At 36.5% G+C, this 24,051-nt stretch overlaps 1 long non-coding RNA gene across 1 annotated transcript; it reads right to left on the bottom strand.

Annotated features, from left to right (window-relative positions):
* Positions 1-16,129: 16,129 nt before the first annotated feature.
* LOC138915422 (uncharacterized) lies at positions 16,130-18,279 on the bottom strand. The gene is made up of 2 exons (XR_011421346.1): positions 18,093-18,279; positions 16,130-16,348 (listed from the first exon to the last, which is right to left on the bottom strand). It is a non-coding gene; the product is annotated as an uncharacterized lncRNA (long non-coding RNA).
* Positions 18,280-24,051: the final 5,772 nt, after the last annotated feature.

The raw sequence follows: 24,051 nt of genomic DNA, 5'->3' as shown, positions 1-24,051 counted from the left end.
ACTTCACAATTAATAAGACTCTCTCTGTTTCTCATCTATTCACATTTCTGAATATCCACTTGGTCCTTCTCTCTTCCTCTCTAGTTTCTTCCCCTACCTTGACCATACGGTGGAAGTTATGACCATTAACATCTCCCAAGGGTTATAAGGGCAGCCATTCAAGAGGGAAAAATTACTTATCTCTTTACATGCCACATCCAAATCTGTGAGGAAAAGCTTTGCTAGTCCACTTTGGCTCATGAGCCCACTGCTGGTCCAGTAACTGAGGCCAGGTTGCTCCTTCTTACAATCATGTTGATGGAAGATGTTAGTGGTAGGAGGAACAATTTAGTTTCTAGGAAAGGAGTTTCATAGATGGCCTTGAAAATTGCCAGGCTTCTCCAACTGTCCGTCCAGCTCTCTTCTTATGTTGGGACATGTGCACTCAGGAAGAAGAGCTTCCTTCTCCCTGAGTCGTTTCTTGGCAATCCTGGCTGCCATTGTTGTTGATCCCATTCTGCTCCCAGGCGTAGAACCATTCTATAACATTCATTTTAGCAGCACCGCAACTGCCATCAATGCAACTCACACAGGTTCTCAAAAATGCTTGCCTGATCCCCGTGCCTTTTTCTCTCATCACCTGGATTATAGAATCTTAGCACTTAGAAGTGAATTTAGAAAACAGAAATCACACACACACACACACACACACACACACACACACACACACACGTTAAAGATGGGAAAATTGAAACCCAGATAAATAAAGTCCTTAGCTGATATCACACAGCACACTGAAGCCAGGTCTCTGAACTTGCAGACTAGTCTTCTTCTTCCTAAAGTTGGATATTTCTCGGTCACCAGTAACCATTCATGATCCAATTCTTTCTCCACAAAATGCAGTTGTTTCTGGGTCTGGAGCCCTGGTCTTCAATAAAAGTAGCTGGCTTCCCCAACCCAGCTTGGTAATAACTTCAGATTATACCTGACTTCAGAAAAAGCAGCTGCTGCACACTGTTGTGAACTCTACTTGCTTTTCCCTTAGAGGCAACAAAGGCACCCGAAAAGGATTTAAATTAGGGATTGTAGTCATATCTTTGTTATCCATTTTTCTTTCATAAGTTCCTTGTTATTAGTATATATATTAAGAAGCTAAGTATCCCATTAATGATGTTTTTGAAAGATATTTACAGGTGAGGACAGCAAAAAAAAAAAAGTATAATAGTGAAGAGTTTGGATGACATCCTGAGACTTATTATGAATGTGCCTGTGCCTTTGAGGCAATCTACCCCCTTTTGCCCATTTCTAGAGGGGAAAAGGATCACTTGTTCCTTTAAAAAAAAAAATTTAAACACTTGTAGAGAGGGCCTGATGGAAAATTCTTTCATCTACTTTTTGATGATTCTCATAATAAGCCTAAATATTATGTATTTGAAAAAATAAGGATTACTTTCTAATTACTGCCTAATGTTAAATATTTCTAAGACTATGTCATAATGTACTGAGCTCCATGATTATTGGTTTATATTTTATATATACTCCTTATTGATATAATATCTGTATATTTTTCCTCCTCTCATATATGGTTCACATCTATTATTTTTAGAGTCTCAGAATAGTACTCTAATCTTTTAAAAGTCACTCCTTTTCCACTCTAGTCAATGTGGTTCTATAGAACATGGCTCCACCCTTAGCTCCAACGGGTGGCGTGTAACCAAGATATGGCCAATTAGAGTACTGAAGTCTCCTGGTCATTGCGATGGGCTCAGGAATAAGCATGTGTCCCAATCAGAGCCAATGAGAGTCAATTTTTTAAAATCTATTGTAATCATTGGGTAAAATATTGAAAAAAAATAAATTGTAAGTTGAAGTTGGTGGCAACTGCCTGGAAGAGAAAGTCTTTCTGAGACTTGAGCCAACACAGAAGGAAGTGAAACTGAAAGACAGAGTAAGATTGAGTTCAGCTGATATTGTTTGAGCCCCTAGATCTAGCCATGCATGAGGTTTTTTATTTTCCTTAACTTAAGACAGTTTTATTATTTTTATCTGTCACTTGGGAAGAATCTTGACCAATTCTATGTAAAAACCTTTTACAAATCTATATCTCATATAAGCACTCTCTGCTGTATCCATCCTACTTTTAGAAAAGTGTAACTGGAAACAGTGCAGGATCCCAGAGTGGAGGATGTCAGATTTTCCACAATGAAGAGAAAGGACTGATAAGTAATAATAATGGGTTGATACTAGAATTTGAATTTTTAAAAAGTGAACTATAGGAATCAAGATGGGAGATAAGCACACCTTAATTAATGAAGGTGGAGAGGAAGGAATGCACAACATAGGTATTGGAAATAAGAAACATCAGCACTTAATAATAATGATATTTTCCCTCAAGTTTTTGTGCTTTTGGTGCATAGGTAGCATGATTCAGTGCATTTGGAGACTGGGGCAGGGTGGGGTGGGCAATTATTTTACTGAGTTTCCTTCAACTTGGCACCAAGACAGCTGTTTTGAGAACTCTGGGAACTGGATCATAGGTAGATAAGTCCATTTGCATGGCATGTGTGTAGAAAAGGTGGTTTAAAGAGAGTAGGAGGGATTAGCTACGTAATGGCCTATAAAGACTAGACCATAAGGCCCAGTCTGGGATGGTAGGAGCTCACAGAAATTGTGAAAAGAGCTGGATAGAACTGCTATGTAGAATCTTAAAAGGTAGGGAGGTAAACTGGAGAGTGGTACACCTTTTCTGTTTTACCCATAGGATGAGGCCAAGGAAGATTAGCTAAAAGTAATGTTCTAGTCCACAGCTTGTGTTTTTAAGAGGCCACCCACATTATTACATAAATTAATAGAAAGAAAACGAAATTCTTGAGTTCTATTTTAATGTGACATTAGCTGTTATATCAGTCAATATTTTTTACAATCCCATTCTAGTTTGTCTGTTTGCTTTAAAAAACAATCTGGCACTCGTGACAACACGGATGACCCCTGAGGGTATTATGCTAAGTGCAGTAAGTCAGACAGAGAAAGACAAATACTGAATGATCTCACTTATATGTGGAATCTAAAAGAAAACAAACAAACAATATAATATGGCAGATTAAAATCCTGAGACATGTGTTCAATGCAAATGTGATACCAAACAAAACACTGTGGTTGTTTTCTTCTTGTAAAATACCACGTGGTAACTATAGTTGACAATACTGTGTTGTATACTTGAAATGTGCTAAGGGAATAGATCTTACATATTGTCACTACAAAAAGAAAAGAAAGAAAATGATGACTATGTGGGGTGATGGGTATATTAATTAGCTTGATTATGGTGATAATTTCACAATGCATACATATATCAAAACATCAAGTTGTATACCTTAATTGTATATAATTCTTATTTGTTAGTTATACCTCAAAAAAGGTAAAAAAAATGCCATGTTTCTAAATTAGATTCATGGTTATTATCTAATAGGAATATCCTCCTTTAAAAATTTAGCATTAATGTCAGTTTAATAATATCTGATAATTTACAGTATATGACATTGCCAAAGCTTTAATATTCTTGTGTGGCTAAAAAATATTTTTATGCTAAAGCATCACCTCAACATAATTTAATTAACTATACAGGTATAAATGTTAATATTCTTACTTACATAGAATGTAAGTAACTATCATTTGAATTAATCAAAGAATAAACATGGCATAATACTTAATTTTTCAGGAATTATCCAGAAAATAGACCATTATTCATTTCTATGTACGGTTTGAATTAATATATCTTGATAAGTTCTTAAAAGCGTTTCATTGTATTACCAGAACGTTATGCGTAGGATTCGGAAAATAATTGCAGAAGTTATATTAGTAAAATAATTCTAATAAAATTTCCAAAGATGCTTTCTTCCCAGGGCCATGTGACAGTTAGTTGTTCACTAATCCCTTTTCATACAAAGTCTAAAGATACAGATATTTAGGAATAAATATCTGTAAATTTTAGATCTTAGGAATAAACTCTTGAAAATTTAGACTTTTACAAGAGTACATCAACCAAAAAGAGAAATGTCACAGGACAACTGATGGATATGTTATATCCTAAGTGTTTTAATACTCATTGATTGCTATGTAAAACAATGCATTTATACAATATTTATGCTTAAGCACACCTGCTTTCAAACTTATATACCTATGTAGCTAATTCAAAAAGATGGAAAAAAAAAGTATACTTGCCTTTCTCTTCACTTCTAAAGCCGAATCTAGTTCTGTTCTTTCTCTAGGATGAGAGAAGAACTTAGAGGGATACAAATATCCAGAATGAAATGAGAAAACATAATCTAGCCTTGGTTATCTACCAGTCTGGAAATCCTTAAGAAATTTGCTACAAGACCATTCTTGGGATTTAAGAGAAATATGACGCTTTTGAGGTGTGAACAGTAAGATTCCATTGGCCAAGCTATTTCCCCCTTTATTTCCTATTAGGATTTCCTAATAGGACTTTCCTATTAGGATTCTCTATCATGCACTTCCAGCACCCCCTTTTAAAAGAATTCCTCAGGGCCAGCCCCATGGCACAGCAGTTAAGTGCGCACGTTCCGCTTCAGCGGCCCAGGGTTTGCCAGTTCAGGTTCCAGGTGTGGACATGGCACCACTTGGCACGCCATGCAGTGGTAGGTGTCCCACATATAAAGTAGAGGAAGATGGGCACAGATGTTAGCTCAGGGCCAGTCTTCCTCAGCAAAAAGAGGAGGATTGGCAGATGTTAGCTCAGGGCTAGTCTTCCTCAAAAAAGAAAAATAGAATTCCTCAAAGTCTCATTTCATCCATAAAGCCCTCCCTAAAATTTTCTGCCCTGCTATGGCCCCAACTATTTTTAGACTGCAGTCCTAAAGAGAGGAACCAAGTAGAAATGACCAGAAGTGTTAACTACCATCTGGAAGACTAAAAATATGTTGCTAGTTGATGTTGTAAGGGTCATAGCTTTTCCTTGACCTGTAGTTTTTATGCAGGCCTCACAGTTTATCTAAGTCTATTTTGATCACTCAGAGTATATTATCTTCTCATAGAAAAGCATTTTTTCTCTTTTTATCTTTCTAAAATTTATTTTACATGCTCAAGAGTTTGAATCGCTGCCTCTTATAAATTCCAATATTTATTACTGTCTTAAAAGTAGTCTAGAGAACAATTTGATTGAAGAATCTAAGCATAAAATCATCTTTTATAATCCTCAAGATTTATATTTTTGTAAAGGCATGCATATTATATATACACACATATGTACATATTATATACATGTGTGTATGCATATATACATACAAGAAAATACACACAGTGCAAGGTACAGTATATAGAAGCACACAATGGAAGGGCTGCAGAGGATAATTTAAATAAATCTCCGGACATCATTTATTTAGCAACATCATTTATTTATTCACTAGTCTAAGTAGAATAATTCCCATGTGGATGAAAAGGACCCAAAAAAGGTCATAGATAGAGGTGAATCATTAGTAATAACAGAAGTATCCTATTTCATTGTTCCATAATTTGTCTACTTTCTATAACCACCCAGAAGCAACAAAAAGCACATTGTTTTTGTGCTATTTTAGAAACTTTATTGCACTTCCCCTTTGTAATTTTAACAAGAAATACAACACGATTATTTCAAACATATCCACATAATTTAAAATGCTAAAATTAAAAAAAAAATCTGTCCTGGAGTTTTGCTCCCTGCCTCCGCAGGGTTGTTCCTTCTTGTAGAATTCATCCTAGATTTATGTTTGGGAATCCAAATAGTCAAGGCTGCAGATTACCTAGGCCTACACTGATCAACGTATCCTGTTACTTTGGTTACTTCGGTGATTGGTTCCCAGATGGGCATCTCAAGGAGAGGTAGCGAGAGGCAATGGAATTTTTCTGGGAATGTTGTGAAAGTGGCTTCTCTTTCCTACTGACGTGCAATCTGGAGCATGTGAGGAGATGATTCAGCCACCTCGCCACCACAATGGAAAACTCTGGAGCTTCTGAGGTCACATTATTGAGCTCAGAATAAAACCAAAACAGGGACACCAAGGGCTGAAAGATGAAGAGAAACTGAGTCCTAATAACACTTGAGCCCCAAATTCATCCATGTTGGCAGCTCTACTTCTGAGTATTGCTGATACTGATGCTGATAAATGTATTTGATACATTTATCTGATACTGATACTGATAAATGTATTTGAACTGGTAAAGTCTCTTTTACTCTTTTCTATCACTTACAATCTGAGTTGGTTAGAGTAGGATTTCCTGAAAGTATTGGCAGTGAGTTTTCCAAAGATACTGCTCCCAGGAAATTTCCCATCAAAATATTTCCATGGTCAAACACAGCTGGGGAATGCTAAATGTAATAGTATATTTTTCTTCAGGAAAATGTTATTTTGACACGTCCCCTCATTAAAATCCTTTGCACTTAAAATAAAAATCTTTCATGTGGCTTATAAGATTCTGGATGAATTTATCTGTCATTACTTCTTCTGTTTTGTTTTGAGCCTCTTGTTTACTACACCCTAACCACACTGGCCTTTTCTTCCTCCCATGCAGCAAACTCTCCCCTGCCTCAAGGCTTTTGATTCACCGTTCACTCTGCCCGTAATGTCCCTCTTTATCTGGCTGATTCCTTCTTCTTTCTGCTTCAGTTTAAATCTTGCTTCTTATTGAGGGCCTTTCCTAAATCCATCCTCCAAATAATTGGTGCCTCTTGTTCATTTTTATAACATCTTATTCTTTCTCTTCACAGCACAATGCAATTTACTGCAATCTAAATATTTATATCTTTAGTTGTTTAATCTCTCTTTCCCCATTACTATGAAAACCTTGTGAGGACAGAAACCATGTCTGACTTGTTGACATTTCTTTGAGCAAAACATGGTGTTGTTCCTGGCACACAGTAGGGACTGGATAAATATTTATTGCCTGAATGCTATCTAGAGCCATGAGGCATCTTAGCATATTACAGTGTTTCAATAAAGAATCCTGTTTAAAGTTGTTTAATCCAGAATTTCCCAAATTTATTTAAAAGCTGAACTTTTTGTGAATGATTAACATGTCTGAATATTCCTAGGTACTATTGTTCCATAGCTTACATTTCCAGAAAAACTGTTTTACATTGTTTGCGTCATTTGTCATTTAAGGACTCAAGTCTAAAAGCCTAAGCTTTTACTTTCATGAGCATTGGATGGGTCCAAGCTTCAGAGGTTCAAATGAGACATGGCAACAATGAGATTTGAGGATGTTAACCCCAATCATTTTAGGGAGCATTGTATAGTGTGCATATGTTACTTTTCCTATGCTGTTTTTCAGTGGGGGAAGATTTTAAAGTATTTATCTTAAAGATCATCAGCATGGAGATTTGCATGATATTAGACTCTAAAGAACTAGTGTATACTCCCTAAAAGAAATTACTTAATCACTGTGCATTGAAGAACATTGTTCTTGCTTTTACGTTTTAGACATTCTTAGATTAGATAATGATGGTCAAATACATTGTTATGAGGATTAGATACTACCCCAGGGCATGTTCTAAAGTTCATATAAAAATAGGCTAAAATCCCGATGATGTTAGCCATGTCCTCATTTACATTTGAAAGGTATATTTTACCAATATAGAAAATTCCATAGAAATGTCTTTTTAAAAAATCTCCAAAGGACATTTAAAGCTGGCACTTGCATTGCTTTCCCTTCAGAATTTTGAGCTTAACTTTCTAACTGAGTCTGCCAAAAACAGATGAGACTAGTCCAGGAATATTTCAAATGACCACACACATCAACAATCAAATCTTCAAACCCAGGTTCTTAACTCCAGAGCACAGTGGAGTGCAGAAAGCATTGAAAATGTCCACTAAGCTGAGCAGGTGTAGAGTGAACAATTATTTGCTCAACCAGCTGGAAGTCTGCCCCAAATGTGTGTTTTTTTCAAAAGCCACAAGCTCCTTGCTAACCACATACATGCATGACTTGCTCAAGGAAGGGTTGGGAAAATGTCATCAGCTGAATCTGAAACTCCTCTTCTCTTCTGCCCATCTAGGTCTACTTTCCCAACTTCATTATAAGCCAACGGATTTCAAACCAAAATTTACCAAGGAATGTTACAGTTTTCCACTTAAGGTTTGCCCAACACCATCTGTGATGGTTTTTTTGATGTGTCCAAATTCATTTTCAATAGCTGTGGAGTATAAAAGATTTTCTCTCTTTCTTACTCTTACACTGGAACATAAAACATACCCATCACCCTTCTGGAACTTGTACTTAGAAAGCCTGGACAACAAAAGAGAGACCCTTTTCACTGCACCTGAAAGCAAGACAGGAGACAGAGGGTCTCTTCAACAAAATAGTGCACAGGTGTCCTGCAAGAGACAGACTGTGTCAGCTATGCCAAAAGCTGTTTCTCTTGTAGAGATATGGCACTGAGATCAGACCAGTAAGAATTTTTGTAGTTGGCTCCCTTTGAAGCCTTTCCAGTTTCATCCAGGGGAAAAGGAAAACAATTGGAACTGCATGACACATACCCGCAGCCAAAGGAGAGAGAAGAATAGGACCGTGGGAGGAGGGAGGAGGTGATGTGTGAAAGTGGACCTAGAGGGCCAGTGGTGGGGGGGTAGAGAAAGAGGAGCCCTCAAAAGCAACAGGCTCCATGGAAAGCAGGAGAGGGAAAGACTGGCCAAAGGAGAGCACGGTTGGCAGAAATAGGCAGAAAAACTCCTCTGGGTTGGCCACCAGGTAAGATACTGCTGTGAGCAGATTTTTCTAGAGAAAGGATTGTTCTACACATTCCTATACATGACTTGTTGTGACTGACGAGCCAGCATTAATCCATTTTCAGTGATGGACTGTACTATCCCTCTTGTCCAACGTTAAGGTCACAGTAAGGATGTTTTTACAAAGATTAAAAACAAACACCTCATGCAACCTGGCACACTCAGAAACAAATATACTCAACTGCTGTTTGCTGAATATTTGCAGATTTTTAAGACAAAATTCTAAATCACTTAGTACAATATCAAACATACACATACCAAGGTATATACAGAATTTCAGGCATATATAAGGAGCTCGAGGCATAGCATAATGAAGACAAAAAGTGACTGAGAGTCTAGACACACGCACAAAACATCACTGCCTTTGAATGTGCTGATTCCACAATAAAGCTTCTAATGGTACTTTGAGTTCCTAAGATAAATATAATCATTTAAAAGAAGTTTTACTGTTGAACTCTAATATTAAAGTGAGAATAAAGAACAAAACATCTGTATTCCTGCAAGTTCAAGCCAAGTTTTTCTATATTAGAGACTCCACTTCTTTTCTTTTCTCTGGGGTCAGTGATGGTCTCACCAGGGCTGGCCAACAGTTCTTGAGCCATGAGTTGAGTATCATTTTACCAGGCGTTAGCTGCAACATGATGACCATGGTCCTTATTTTCATTTGAGAATGCAGAATAGGTTAAATAATATTTATAAAACTTCACAGTAAGTTTAAATAAAAGTTGAAATAAAAATATATCAAAAATAAGGCCAACTAAATATATTCTGCAAAATCTCTATTCAATTAATTTCAAATATTTGTAAAGGACCAGGGAGTAAATCACCAAAGAAAGTCTTAACAACACTGGGAAAAGGCTCAGAAATGCAAATAAGCACAAACATTCTCAGGTGAGGGGAACAAGGGAAAGAGAAGAAACAGACATCAAGAAATTCAACTCTCAGGGGCCAGGGGCCGGCCCAGCGACGCAGCCGTTAAGTTCACCTGTTCTGCTTCACTGGCCCGGGATTCGCCGGTTTGTATCCCAGGTGTGGGACCTACGCACTGCTTGGGAAGCCATGCTGTGGCAGGCATCCCACATATAAAGCAGAGGAAGATGGGCACGGATGTTAGCTCAGGGCCAGTCTTCCTCAGCAGAAAGAGGAGGATTGGCAGCAGATGTTAGCTCAGGGCTAATCTTCTTCTTCAAAATTTATCATCATTAAAAAAAGAAAAAGAAATTCAACTTTCAAAACCTGAGAACACAGTTAGCTAGAAAATATATAAATAGAAAACAGGAAATTAAAAAAATAGGAGAAATGGTTTTTTAAATGTGAGAACAAATTGCCAACAAATGGAAGAAAGAGGAGCTTAATTATATTTAAAGTATAGAGATGGAGGTTGAGGCCAGCCAAGTAAATGGCATATGCTTTAGTAGAGGAATTTTAGAATAATAATACAAGCCTTTGAATTTAAATATAAAGCAAATTAAGAGAGATGTAGCCAAGAATCAGATAGAGTGTTATATTAAAATAAGGGCATAAATATACTTATGAAACATCTAATTTATGCTGCTCAGGAGGCTGCAGTTTAAATGGATACCCAGATCCCCAGCCTAGTATTCAGGTGTGCTTGGGTGTGAAGGGAGGCTTATAGGATGGGTGAACTGGGAGGCTATTCGTCTGATGGAAGAAAGAGCTACCTGGGAAGGATCTCATCCTTAAGAAGAAAAGGACAGGCATTTGAGATTAGCCAATAACACATCAGTCATCTGATGGGCAGGCCTCTCTGACAGGAGCCCGTGTCTCTGGTTCAGCATCTGCCATATACTAAGTTCTACCACGAAGCCCCCTGCAGCTGAGGCTCATCCTCCATTCCCCTCCCTGCCTTCTGCCCTTTCCTCTCCACACATGCATGACTGAGGTGGAAAGGAGCTGGATCACACTAAAAGCAATTAACAAACAAATCAGGAATCAAAAGATGTTTAATCCCTGGGGCCGAGTGATTAAATTCACGCCCTCGGATTTGGCAGCCGAGGGTTTTCCGGTTGGCATCCTGGGTGAGGACATGGCACCACTCGTCAGGCCATGCTGAGGCGGCATCCCCCATGCCACAACCAGAAGGAGCTACAACTAGAATATACAACTATGTACTGGGGGGCTTTGGAGAGAAGAAGAAGAAGAAAAAGAAAACCCAAAAAGATTGGCAACAGATGTTAGCTCAGGTGCAGATCTTTAAAAAAAAAAACTAAAAAGGATATTTAATCCCAATCCTCCTGAGACCTTTTTCTTTTCTTCCAGTGTGACATAAAAGAGGAAGAGAGAGAGGGATGTTCCTCCCTTTTGTGGATAGCACATCACAGATCTCTGGAGAACACAGCCTGTCATTGGCACAGGAAGAGCAGCATCAGGGGCCTAGAGATGGGGAAACCCGGAAACGGCTTATCAGCACTATGCAGTGGGTACACACAGCCGACGTACATCCTCTCATTAGAGTCTAGCAGCATGTGAGTCCCAGAGAGGACAGAGAAAATGGCACCTGCCATGTGATGGCAGAAGTAACTTGTTTGTGGACTCACATGACACATCCCCGGGGAACTTTCAGGAATAGTGCAGAGACTCTGGAAGAGAAGCTGGATTTCCATAAAGTTTGTTGGTGGGACTAGAGATGGAGAAAAAATGTATGTCACCAAATTGTAACCCTGCCTTGGTTTGAAACTGGAATGGTCTGTTGGACTGGGGCTATGATTTAGAATTATAAAAGGCATGGAATGTGCAGTAACACATTCAAAGTACAGAGAAAAAAAAAGTAACTGGCATTTAGAATATATGCCAGTTTCTATATCTAATAAAATAATCTTTCAAGAATAAGGTCAAAATAAAGACAGCTTCAGGTAAACAAAAACTGAGATGATTTATTACACAAAGATCCTCATGAAAGTAACTTCTAAAGGATATCTTTAAAGACAAAGATCTGAGATATAAGATGAATAAGAAAAAATATGTAAATATATCGAAAATATAATTTAATGGAAATGTATGAACTTTTAACAATAATAAATGGTTTGTGAGATTAAAAATTCAAGATTGAACTGAGTGAAGCATATAGCACTACCTGAAGTGGGTGACTGGAATTAAGCTACTTTAAGATGCTGGTGTTATTCAGAAGAACAAAGGTATTTATTAGCTTTAAAATTTTTCAGGTTACTTTAAAATTTTTAAACGTAGTGTAATCATTAAAACTATAGAAAAATAGTCATGTCTCCCAAACTATCAGAGAAAATATAAAACGGTGGAAGAAGGAAATATCAATCAATCCAAAAAAAGGCAAAACAGAAAAAAATTAGAGTAGAAGTGGGCAAATAGAATATAAGATAGTAAAAGTTAATTCAAATATGTCAGTAATTATAAAATATGTAGATAAAACAATTTCTTCTCAAAAATCAAAAATTGTTAGACTGAATATAAATAAAATCTAATGATAAATAAAATCTAATTTTAAATTTAAAAATGAAGAAATACATACCATGTAAAGACAAATCAAAACAAGGCTAGTTTAGCTATGTTAATACCACAGAAAATCAATTTTAAGGCAAAAAGTAATATTAATGATAAAGAGGGTCATCATAATGATAAATCTTTTATTCATAACAGTGATATAACAATTCTAAACTTTAATGCACTTATAATGAAACTTTGAAAATATAAAGAAAAGATATTGATATAGCTACATAAGAAATTGACAAATCAACTGTGAATATTGAACATTTTAATACTTTTCTCTCATTATTGATATTCAAGCAGGTATAAGATACGAATAAGACAACAGAAAACTTGAACACAATTAACAAGATTGATTTAACAGACGTATGCAGAACACTGGACCCAACCACTGCAAATAAATATACTTTTCCAGCATAAAGAAAGTGTATACACATGTACATTCATAATGTACAAGCCCATATAGCATCTCAAAACAATTTTCAAGCATCTTTATGTACAGACATGTTTATCTATACAAATTCAGTTTTAGAAATCAAAAACAAGAAAAGAAACCTTTTAAAATCTGAGTATTTTTGTGTCAAAGAGAATAAATAGTACTGATAAATATAAATTTATCAAACTTTTAAAAAATATTTTAAAGAAGGCCTATATAAATGGAAATAGCATTTAAAAATACTCAAAGCTTGTCATTATTCATAATAATAAAGGTGGCATAATTAGAGATGAAGCAAAAACATAAAAAGTAATGTTATAAACAACTTTTAGGCAAAATATTGAAAATTTAGCTAAAATAAATTCCTAGATTTAAAAAGTACTAAAATTGTCATAAAAAATAAATAGGACCCTGAGTAATCCTATTAGTCAATTTAACAATTTTGATCAGTGGTTTAAATTTTTCTCCCAAATACCATTTCATTGCCTTGATATTTTGGTTCACGTTACTACCAAACAAAACCCCAAAACACATCTTTTTTTATTAACAGAGAAAGACAGTCTTCTGGAGTATGCAAGAATATGAAAAATAAATGTATATGAATTAGAAAGGAATAAATAATATTATCGTTTTTTTCAGATTCTGATTGTGTACAAAGTTGTATTGTATCCCAAAATTACAAGTGGAAAAATTATTAGAATTAATTATAGATTTTAGCAAGATTGATGCATAATTAATATACAAGAAGACACTGTATTTCTTTATACCAGAGAGAAAATGTTAGACAAAAATTGTTTTTTACAAAAATTGTTTTTTAAAACCATTTGCAATACCAACTGAAAATATAAAGTACCTAGGAATAAATCTAGTAAATGATGTATGAGACTATTTTGGACAAATTTATCAAACTTTTAAAAAAGATTTTAAAGAAGGCCTATACAAATGGAAAGATATAACATAGTTACAGAATAGGACACAATAGCTTAAAGATATGAATTTCAAATCTATTTAAATTAATCTATAAATTAATATAAAATGCAATTAAAATTCGATAGGATTTTTTTATGAATGTTAAATTTATACGAAAAATCAAAGGGCAAGAAGAGCTAAAACATTCCTGAAGAATTAGCTAGAGGAAAATGACTTATTAGGTATCACAACTGTTTAAAACTGTAGTGCACAAAGCAGTGTGATAGTAGAAGAGCATGGGGCACATTTTCTTAAAATGTGATGGGCAAAATTTCAAAATTTTTAGAAAGATATATAGAAGAGTAATTTTACAAACCTATAGTTAGGGAAGAAGTTCTTAAACAAGACTAGATATGCAAACTGTAAAATACTTTTACAAGTCTATAAGAAAAAGACAACTCAAAAGAAAAATAATTGAAGACATGGACAGGCATTTCACTGGAAACGTAAATGACCACTAAAAATGTGAAAAAATATTCAACTTTGCTGATAGTGAAATAACATTTCACAATAACCTGACTTGCAAAAATTTTAAATGTCAGAGCAAGTATTGATAAGATTATAAACCAAAAGGAATTTTCATACACTACTGGTGGATATAAAAATAGGATATCAACTTCCAAAGAAGTTGAACTCTTTGGAAGACAATTGGGCCTCACCTAGCAATGTTAAAATGAAACTGTATTATCTCTACAACAGCACTCCCAAGCATGTTCATGACAACATCATTCAGTATATTAAAAATGCTGACAACCCAAAAGTCCATTAAGGGGAGAAATGATTTTTAAAGTGGTTATCCACACAAAATATTATACAGCAATGAAAATGAAGAAACCTTAGCTATACACACCAATGTGAATGAATCTCAAAAATAAATGCAATAAACACCTATTAGAATGGCCAAAATCCAGAACACTGACAATACCAAATGCTGACAAGGATGTGGAGTGACAGGAACTCTCATTCATTGCTGGTGGGAATGCAAAATGGTACAGCCACTTTGGAAGACAGTTTGACAGTTTCTTACAAAACTGAGCATACTCTTACCATACAATCCAGCAATCGTACTCCTTGGTGTTTACCCCCAAAAGTTGAAAATTTATGTTCACGCAAAATCCTGTACACAGATGTTTATAGCAGCTTTATTCATAATTGCCAAAAGGTGGAAGTAACCAAGATGTCATTTAGTAGGTGAATGGATAAATAAACTGTGGAATATCCTAAAAATAGGGATGAGCTATCAAGCCATGGAAAGATACGGAGGAAACTTAAGTGCATATTATTAAGCAAAGAAGCCAATCTGAAAAGCCAATCTGTATGATTCCACCTATATGACATTCTGGAAAAGGCAAAACTATGGAAACAATAAAAAAATCAGTGGTTGCCAGGGTTTGGAAGTGGGAGGAGAGAATCTAAATCAGTGATCCTTTGGAACAAACAAGGTTATAAGGATGATTACCACAAAATTGAAAAAGATGAATCCCTTATCCACTCCTGAATACATGGGAAAAACCAAACAGCACTTAAACTGGAGGAAAATGTCTTAAACCACTCAGGTTCAGTGATACTGCCAGAAAGGGGCTGTAGTCGGGAACTATTATTTTGCTTATGATTTGCAGTGCACTACAAACTGGAGTGGCCTAAAGAAATGTAAGATAAATGTGCAAATGTAATTCAATGAAGTATAAATATTTTCCACATAACTATTCCAAGTTTTCTTAATCACTAGGTCCTTCATCTTTTAAAGCAAACTCCACAAGACAACCTGTATTTGAAAAAATAAGTCTGTAAGGATCACCCTGAATTCTGCTGTTCTTGTGCATAGCTAAAATTAGCAATTCATTGCATTGCTTCTTAAGCATGATCTCACATTATTAACATATTCTCCAAGAAGCTGAACTTCTCCCAGGAAGGCTTTTAATCTCAGCAGAGTAAAACCTTCCTGCTTCTTCCACAAAGCTATAAAATGGGCTAGTATTTCCTGCCTTCCTCAAGAAATGGTAGTAATTAATTACTGAGATACTCAAGAACTGTATGGTTCTAGGGAATAAAGGACAAGCAAAGTATTGTTATATTTGGACAGTTTTTTTCCTCTAATGAACTCTTCAAATTTTTTTGGTTGGTGTTATTCCAAAAATTATATAAATTAGAAAGAAATGTGTGTTCTCTCCCAAAGGGCAGTTGAACTTTGTTCAGAATGCTTAAGAAAACATCCGGTGGGATGTTTGCTGATGGAACTATGTCAACTCATCTTCAAGATTCCCCTTCTAGAATAGTACAACAGTTACAAGTCCAAATGCCATGAATACTTTAGTATCACTGAAATCGCATCTCCTAGCGGCCACAGAGCAGTTCTAACCAGCTACTGCTGGAAGCCTGGACATGTTGTTTATTTAAGAGGAAATGGAAAGTTAAAGGATAATGTTAAATTGTAAGAGTTATGGTTAGGCATGGGGACTAAACAAGAAAGACATCTGCAGCAAATGAGAAATATATACGTGTGTGTGTTTAATACTTCTTCATTGAGAAGCATTTAAACATTGAACAGTTAATAAATAAAAATATCTAAGATCTTTATGGACAAAAGCTGAGCCACAGAATATTATCATATCTGCCAGATGAGATGAGGTTATTATTTGGCCAAGAGGTCCTGTCCCCTGTTCCTCATGTCTCGTCCCCCTCCAGGGTTGCAGCAACAGGCATCTTTCTGACAGAGAGATTCAGAGACAGGAACAAAGGTCATGAATGTGTGACTCTACAAAGAGAGGAATTTAAAAGGAGATTACTTGGATATTTCTTCTGTGCTTTTGATCTCTTAATCAAATTATATGTAAAAAGTTACATGACTCGGGCATTCTAAAGTCTTGATTTATTTTTCCTCATTTAATTCCTTTAAGCAAATACTATCTAGAGCCCATTATGAGCAAGTCTTCAACTGGAGAACAAACAAAATCTTAGAATACCACCAGAATTTAAGTATAAATCTGAAAAATTAAATATAAATCAGAAAAATTGAGATTACTCATTTACTCAAAAATAGTTATTGATCACCTACTATGTGTTCAGCACTGGTCCACACCCTGGGGGATATAGTCATTACACACATGGAACTTAGACTCTAGTGCAATGAGTTATTATTACAATCTCACACGGCATCACACAAATGTGTAATTCGTGACTATAAGTGCTCTGCCCGAGAACTGCAGGAAAGACTGTGTAGCAGATGGATCTTGATCCAGACTGGACCTCAGGGGAGCCTTTCAAAGGAAGTGATGGTTGAGCTTCTATCCAAGGATAAACAGACATTAGTTTGGCAAAGGATTGAAGATAAAAGGATGCATGGAGACAGTTCTAGGTATGTTCATATTTTTCAAAATTCAAAAGCAGGACAGACTTTGTTTCAGGAGAGTTTTAAAATACACTCACCAGAGTCACTCATCGTTATGAACTGAGTTGGCTGTGCTCTAGGCTGAGAAAGTCTGATGACAGAATCACTAAGCAGTGACTGTTTCTGGTCTAAACACACCCCTGGCCGGGGTCAGCCACCAGCTACCAGCAATGATTTGTGAAATTTTGTAAGACCCAGGTGCTCTCTAGTATCCTGAGATGCTGTTGTCTTCCCACTCCACGTTTCTAATGGCCAGAATTCCTGCCTTTATTTCATTCCTTTGGATTACACAACCTTAATCAATGAGATTATAGAGCGCCGTCTCTATAAAGCCACATAGATTTGCATGACTTTCCACATAGCCTGGCCCCTTGTCTCCCCCCTGTCCCCAGCTCCATCTCTTGTTTCTCTCCCCCATGCTCAGTACAGCCGAGTCATACTAGCCTCTTAGTTTGTCTAATTGCTGCCCAACTTAGAGTCTTCACAGCCACTCTTCCCTCTCCTTAGCATGCTCTTTTTGCCCTTCTTTTTCCAGTTAATTACTATTTTCACTTAGATGTCAATAAATATCTCAATCACACTTTCCTCAGGAAAGATTTTTCTAGCCTCAGGCCAGGCTACTTCCTCACTATACACTATGTTAATACCTTATACTTCTGTTTCTTAAGATTTGTCACAATTGAAATTAATGAATAAACTGAATAATTAACTAGTCATTTGATGTTTCTTTTCCTTGCTCACATACTAAGCTTCATAGAAGCAAGATTATATATGTTTTTTATGACTCTATTTGCAATAACTAGCACCTAGTAGACACACAATAACTATTACAGGAAGGAAAAAAGAGAGGCATAGAGAGGGAGAGAGAAAATACACGTGTGGCCCAGGAGGTTTGTCTGCCCACCATCCTTCCTCTAAACAATCACCCTTTACCATTCCATGTGGCTTAGGTAGGAGCAGTTCTCCCCCAGGGCATGTGGTCCAAACCTTTCCATACCCCTGGTCACCATGATTCGTTCAGTGATGGGCACGTGGCTCAAACTGGGTCAATTAGTATTCTTACCAAAATTTCTCCTCCAAGGACTTCTAGAAGAGATGCTCTTGTTTCGTCTTAAATCACAAGACAAACGGAAAATCCAAAGGAAGAGATTTGCAGTCATTTTCATTTGCCACATGGAAGAAGCCATCAGGAGCAGGAAAAAAATCAGGCCCCAACTCATAATGTAGCAATTTGAGACATGGAGACAGACCTGTGGTGGAAGCAGATTATAAGAGCAAGAGAGGTAGGCTGTATGACATCCTTTAAGCTTCTCATCCAGCCACACATGAAGGCGTGGCTCCCTACTCATAGAGCTTTCAGTTACACAAATCAATCCGTTTGCCTTAAATTTATTTTGAAATTGGATTTCTGTTACTTGGGAGAAAAAACCTATAAATACAGAAGTGAGGGGTCTGTTTAAAGATAAGTCTAACCCTTCTCTCAGTATAAATTAATATTTTGTTCTCACAACATCTCAAGCACCAACAGCAGTTCCCAGCATGTAACAGAAACACCAGAAATCCTTTGTGACTGACTGATTTAATAATGAACAACTTAATAGCAACTATGAATATTTTCAAAGGCGCAGACAGAAGAGAGAAGTTGAGGGAATGTGGTCTCAGCATGACACACAGAGTTCTTGTATGGCAGGTTCGAAGTTCAACCTGAGCAATCACAACAGGTGGACTAGGAGCCAGTTATTAAGCAGTACACAGGTAGTGAGCTGAAAGGCAGAAGACCTGGGCTTCTATCTCAGCTCTCCTGTTCATCCACTACTGGATTCAGGGCAAGCGAATTATGTCTCAGATCTTCAGCTTCCTTATTTGCAAACTGCTGGTAATTTATCATTAGGAGAAATATATAGTTGTTGCTAAAAGGAAAACATGAAAAGAAAACAGACTTCAATGAGAAAGTAAAAAAAGCATGTAAATCCATTCAGGCATTCCTTGGACACACACACACACCAGAAAAAGTAGGTTATAATTTCAGAAATGGTTACAATTTCGGTTGAACACAATGCCCCATGAGCCGTACTAAAATAAATAGCCCAACATTCCAACTGTGGTTCTAGGAGGATCATCTGGAAGCTTTTTGCTCCCAGGCCCCATGTTCTAGGTTCTGGATTCTGACAGAGAAGTAACTATATTGCGGTCCTGAGTTTACGGATTGATAACCTCTGTGTGTCTGAGAGGGTAATTATCTTTTATCTGGCTTTTTAAACGCTAGGAACACTTAGAAATAAAAATCAAACTCAATCTTTAGTATTAAAAGATTATGTTAAATTCTAAATCATCTATGTTTGTTATTTAAGGTATTTGTATGTTTGAGAGAATCTGACTTCAGTCGTGTAATTTTTAAGTGAAAATTATTAGAGAACTTAAGTTAGTCAAGAGTACTAGAATGTCTAAGAGAATTTTATTTGTTAACTAAGTTTAATGTACTAAACTAATAAGAGCTCTGCCACTTCATATCTGTGTGAGTTTGACCAAGTTACTCAACACTTTTGTACCTCAGTTTCCTCAGCAGTAAAGTAGAAATCACAACAGTTGGCCGCCTCATGTAATTGATGTGAGGATTAAATAAGTTAATATATGTATACAGCTTAGCACAGTATTTGGCATTATATAAATGTCAGCTGTAAGGGTTTAGAAAGGTTTTGCAAGTTAAGTTTGTAAGTGTACTGTGTAATATATTTGAATCACATAAGAAAATAAAATTTTTAAATTTATAAATACAGGTAAAAGATTTAAAGAAATTTAACTAAATTTGAATGCAATTGATAGTTTAAGGTGATCTAGTCTATTCAAATTGAGTTAATTGATTGCAATTTTGATGCAGGTAAAAGTGATTTCAATTTTATATCATGAGTAGACATACTCAGAGAAGGTCAAGAACTATAGGTTGAATCGATAGGCTGAAAGAAAGCTAAGTTTTTAAACTGTGTTAAATTTAATAAATTGAATATTAATTCAGATCCCAAGCAACTTCAAAGAGTTATTTTTGCCCACCAGTAGTTAGTTCTGCCCCCGCTCTCAAAAGAAAATTTCCATTGACAAACATCAGCTTCTATTAGTCAGTATGAAGGTAAAATGGAACGTTGCACTTTAGCATTTCTGAAACTATCTTACAATAGAAGTTAGGAGACTACATGTACTATATGTTCCTGTTGAAGAATCAAGTGATTGTTAGCAAACAGGTAAACTTGTTTAAATTTGTTCGTCTTAGATTTCCCACCATTACTTGCCCATGGAGCATTTTCTTTCTGCACATCTATCATTCATTGGGACAGCACCTGTGAACCTTAAGCCCTAGACCAACAGAAGGTTTATAAATCAACAACATCAGTGTGCCTGACTTGGTAACTCTTCTCTCATCCAGGAGCGAAGAGGGCAGGTGCCTGAGGGCTGAAGGGGAGATAGCGGGTGTGGTAAAGAGATCGGCAGGAAAGAGGAAAACCAAGGGGAGGGAAGAGCACTGAGGCACGTTTTGCTCACTTTTCATGTAAACACTCCTATAGATGACAAGATGACATAGATCCATCCTTCCCCAACCCTTCATCCTAATTTCTATTGCTCCTGGGGAAAATATCTAAAATACTTTCTTCACAGTTTTTTAACCAATGGTTTTAATAATGTGTCATTTCAGTAGTTGGTGTACGGAACTGCAAAATCTTTAGCTTGATGCTGCAAAATTCTAGTGCATGTGAGTCAGGCTACGATGGTAGAATCTGGGGAAGTCTTTCCCTGGCGTCCATGTTTTCCAGCTGTTCATGCTTTAGTTCTCAGGACAGTCATCTTTTAGAGTTCATGGGCTCCATCTACATTTGGTTGAGGCCTCTCACGTGCATGCTAGTTATCCTAGGAAAGGATCTAAAGCCCATTGCTCCCTTTTATCTTCCTGTGGAGTCTTCCCCCTCCTCCAGCCAATCTCTACTTCCTTTCACAAGGGGCGTCCATGATGCATAGTTGTGGGTGTGCTATTTTTTGAAGCATTATACTTCACATAACAATTTTGGCCACAGCTTGTGTTTGCCAAATAAAATTATGCCTCTTTTTTAGTTTGTGAGTGTGTGTGTGTTCTTTCAAGTTGCTCTGACTTCTTGTTGCAGTGATTTTGTATAGTTGAGGTTAGCCAGAGGAAATTTATGGCCAAAAAAAGGAGGACTATCCATTTGAAGAATTTTTGTTCTATGTCTATTTTTTTGATTATTACCCATGATATTGTGAAAACAAAAATGAGATGTTGTTAGAAAATCTAACAGTATAAGAGGTAGCCAAGATCTTCACTGGAGAACTACACTTCAGAAATTGAGATTGGTTTCATAAGGAATCGGAACAAAACTTCCTGCTATGAATGGCTGTTTGCGGTTATATTAAAGGGTTTGATATCAGTCAATGTATGTCTTATGATTTATATGCTTGAGGCTTGTAAACAACAAAAGAAAATACAGACTCCTTTTAAAATAATGTTGGGCTCCAAACAATCTAGGAGACAAAACTTTTGTGCTAACATCTTCATCTAAAACACGTATAAGCAGTGGGGGCAACGCGAACACCAACAGGGTAAAAATTGGTTGTTGCAGGGTGAAAAAATCTTATATATCAGAACGATTTGTGGTTGTATATAAACAGATAAAGTATATCTGTGGTATTTAGGTTTCATGGGGAGAAGAAGAGGCAGTCAGGAAGAAAAGTCTAAAATGGCTCCTTGGCAGAGAAGTGATAATGAAAATATGGTTGAGAAACACTAATCTGAACTAAGACTTATGATGAATTGGTGAAATTATTGAAAGTTCATTTCTGCAACATTTATCAGTTCTTGTTCTGAAGTTTCTGCTTCACAAATAGAATCCATTGCCTGTATGGTTCTTGCTGCTTTGGTGTTGAAGAGTTTTGTCATTTCTCGCAGTTGTGAAAGTTTTGGCATTTCTTAGATGGCATGTTGGGAGAAGCCTATATATGTGAAATTCAAAATGACATTTTCCAGTGGTTCACTTGACTGAACCAAATTTGACCTTTGCATTCACTTAAGAAAACCCTAAATGATGGGACTACATTGCCACATGTCACCACTCATAATTTGTAAGTACTCGTAACTTGTAAGAACTCATAATTTTCATGCCTACTCAATCTTCAAGATCCAAATCAAGCATCACTCTGTTTTTGAAGCCTAAATAGAGGTTCAAGATCTGCAGAGTAATTATTCTTCTTCTGAGCTGGCAGTATAGAGTACATATGTCAATTATTACACTAACTACACTGTATTAGAGTACTTATTTCTCACTTTTTAGACTGAGAGCTCCACATGGGTGGAAAGCAGTGCCTTATCCATCTCTATATTGCTACACCCTATGTGCTAAGCAGTAGATGCCTCATGGACAGGATGAGGTGGTGCAGCTCAATAATGCCTGCAAAGACACTTACAGTCCAATGGAAGTGGCAAGAAGCATGGTCAAAGATCCCTTTTGGTTTTTCACAGTCCTTTTACAGGAAAGACCTCTCAAACTATTTCAGTATCCAAACTGCAACAATCCTGCAACATTTATTTGAAAATGGCATTGCTATTTTTTCACATAGCAAATGTTCAGAATCAAATTCATTTTCCTCTTTATCCTCTGCTCCTCTTCCTTTACCCCAATTTGGATAAAGCACCACAATTCACCAGTTGCCCAAACCAGAAACCTGGAAGTTGAGCTTGCCTCGTCCCAATACCCATACCACATCAACCTCTTTTCTACCTATTTAGTATTTCTTCAATCCTTCCTCAACTTCCAGTGTGACAGAAACAGCTTTATAAAAGCATACCCCTCCACTGGTTGAAGTATTAAGTTTGCTATGGGTGCAGAGGCGTTGTCTATTTCAGGCTCTGCAACAGGGGCAAGGGGGGTGCCATTGTGGTGTTGCAGTTTAGTAGCGTTTGGAAAGGAATGGACAATGATTTCGGAATCCAACTGCAGCCATTTTATTGCACTCAGGAAGGGAGAAGGCAGAATGGAAACGTATGATAGCTAGACTGCTTTTGTAGAATAAAGAATTTTTTAAATGGAAGGCCCATTCATTGCTTCCCATGCCTAAGACTTCTCCATAAAATACTGCTGCCCTTGCAAATTCTACATGAGGGGAGACAAATAGAACAATTATTGCTTACCAGATTATAATACTATTAATATATGGTCATTATTAGTTTTTTGGAAAATACCAAAAAGTGCAAAAAGGAAAATAAAAAACATCCAGAGTTAATGACGATAATAATGTGTGATGATGAGAGTGCGTAACGTTATACACACACATTATACAACACGCTGATGCTCATTATTATATATTTACCTCTATTTTTACAAAAAGTAATTTCTAAGTGAACATACTCTCCAAAACTACTTTTTCCATTTTTAAACAATTATAAACATTTCCTGGTAACCATATCCCAATACCACATGATTTTTTTAATGGTTCCATAACATCCTATTCTGTGGAATTTGTATCAGCAATCTTTCATTATGCAGCATAATAGCTTTCACATTTTTAATTATACGTAACACTTTGAAGAACAAACCATATGCATAAATTTTAACACACATCACTGATTTTTTTTGCTTCTGATAAATTCCAGAAAATCAAACTGCTGAGTCATGGAGCATACTCATTTTTAAGTCTTTTAACGGAGCCTGATGAATTTCGCCTCGGGAGAGTTGCATCAATTCACATACAAAATGTATTAAAGTCAATATTTTAAAACCACAGTGTGACCTACCTTCACAACAGGGCACAGATGTGGGCTTCCAGGCCATACCACAACAGATTGAATGGCTTGGTACGTGGCACTGAGGAAGGTTCTCTTCATGGAAATGTTTGAGGCAAAGTTACAGAGTAGCTAACAGCAACAGCCCTGATTTAGAGAGCAAACCGCAAACAAGTATTCCTGCCTACCTTGCATGCTGGTCACATAGTCACATGCATTTTTTTAAAAATTTTCCCAACAAAGT

This window comes from Equus caballus, chromosome 9 (genome assembly GCF_041296265.1).
Source record: "Equus caballus isolate H_3958 breed thoroughbred chromosome 9, TB-T2T, whole genome shotgun sequence".
Taxonomy (NCBI): Eukaryota; Metazoa; Chordata; class Mammalia; order Perissodactyla; family Equidae; genus Equus; species Equus caballus.
The sequence above is the reverse complement of the archived record's forward strand: the minus strand, read 5'-3'. Positions and strand labels throughout refer to the sequence as shown.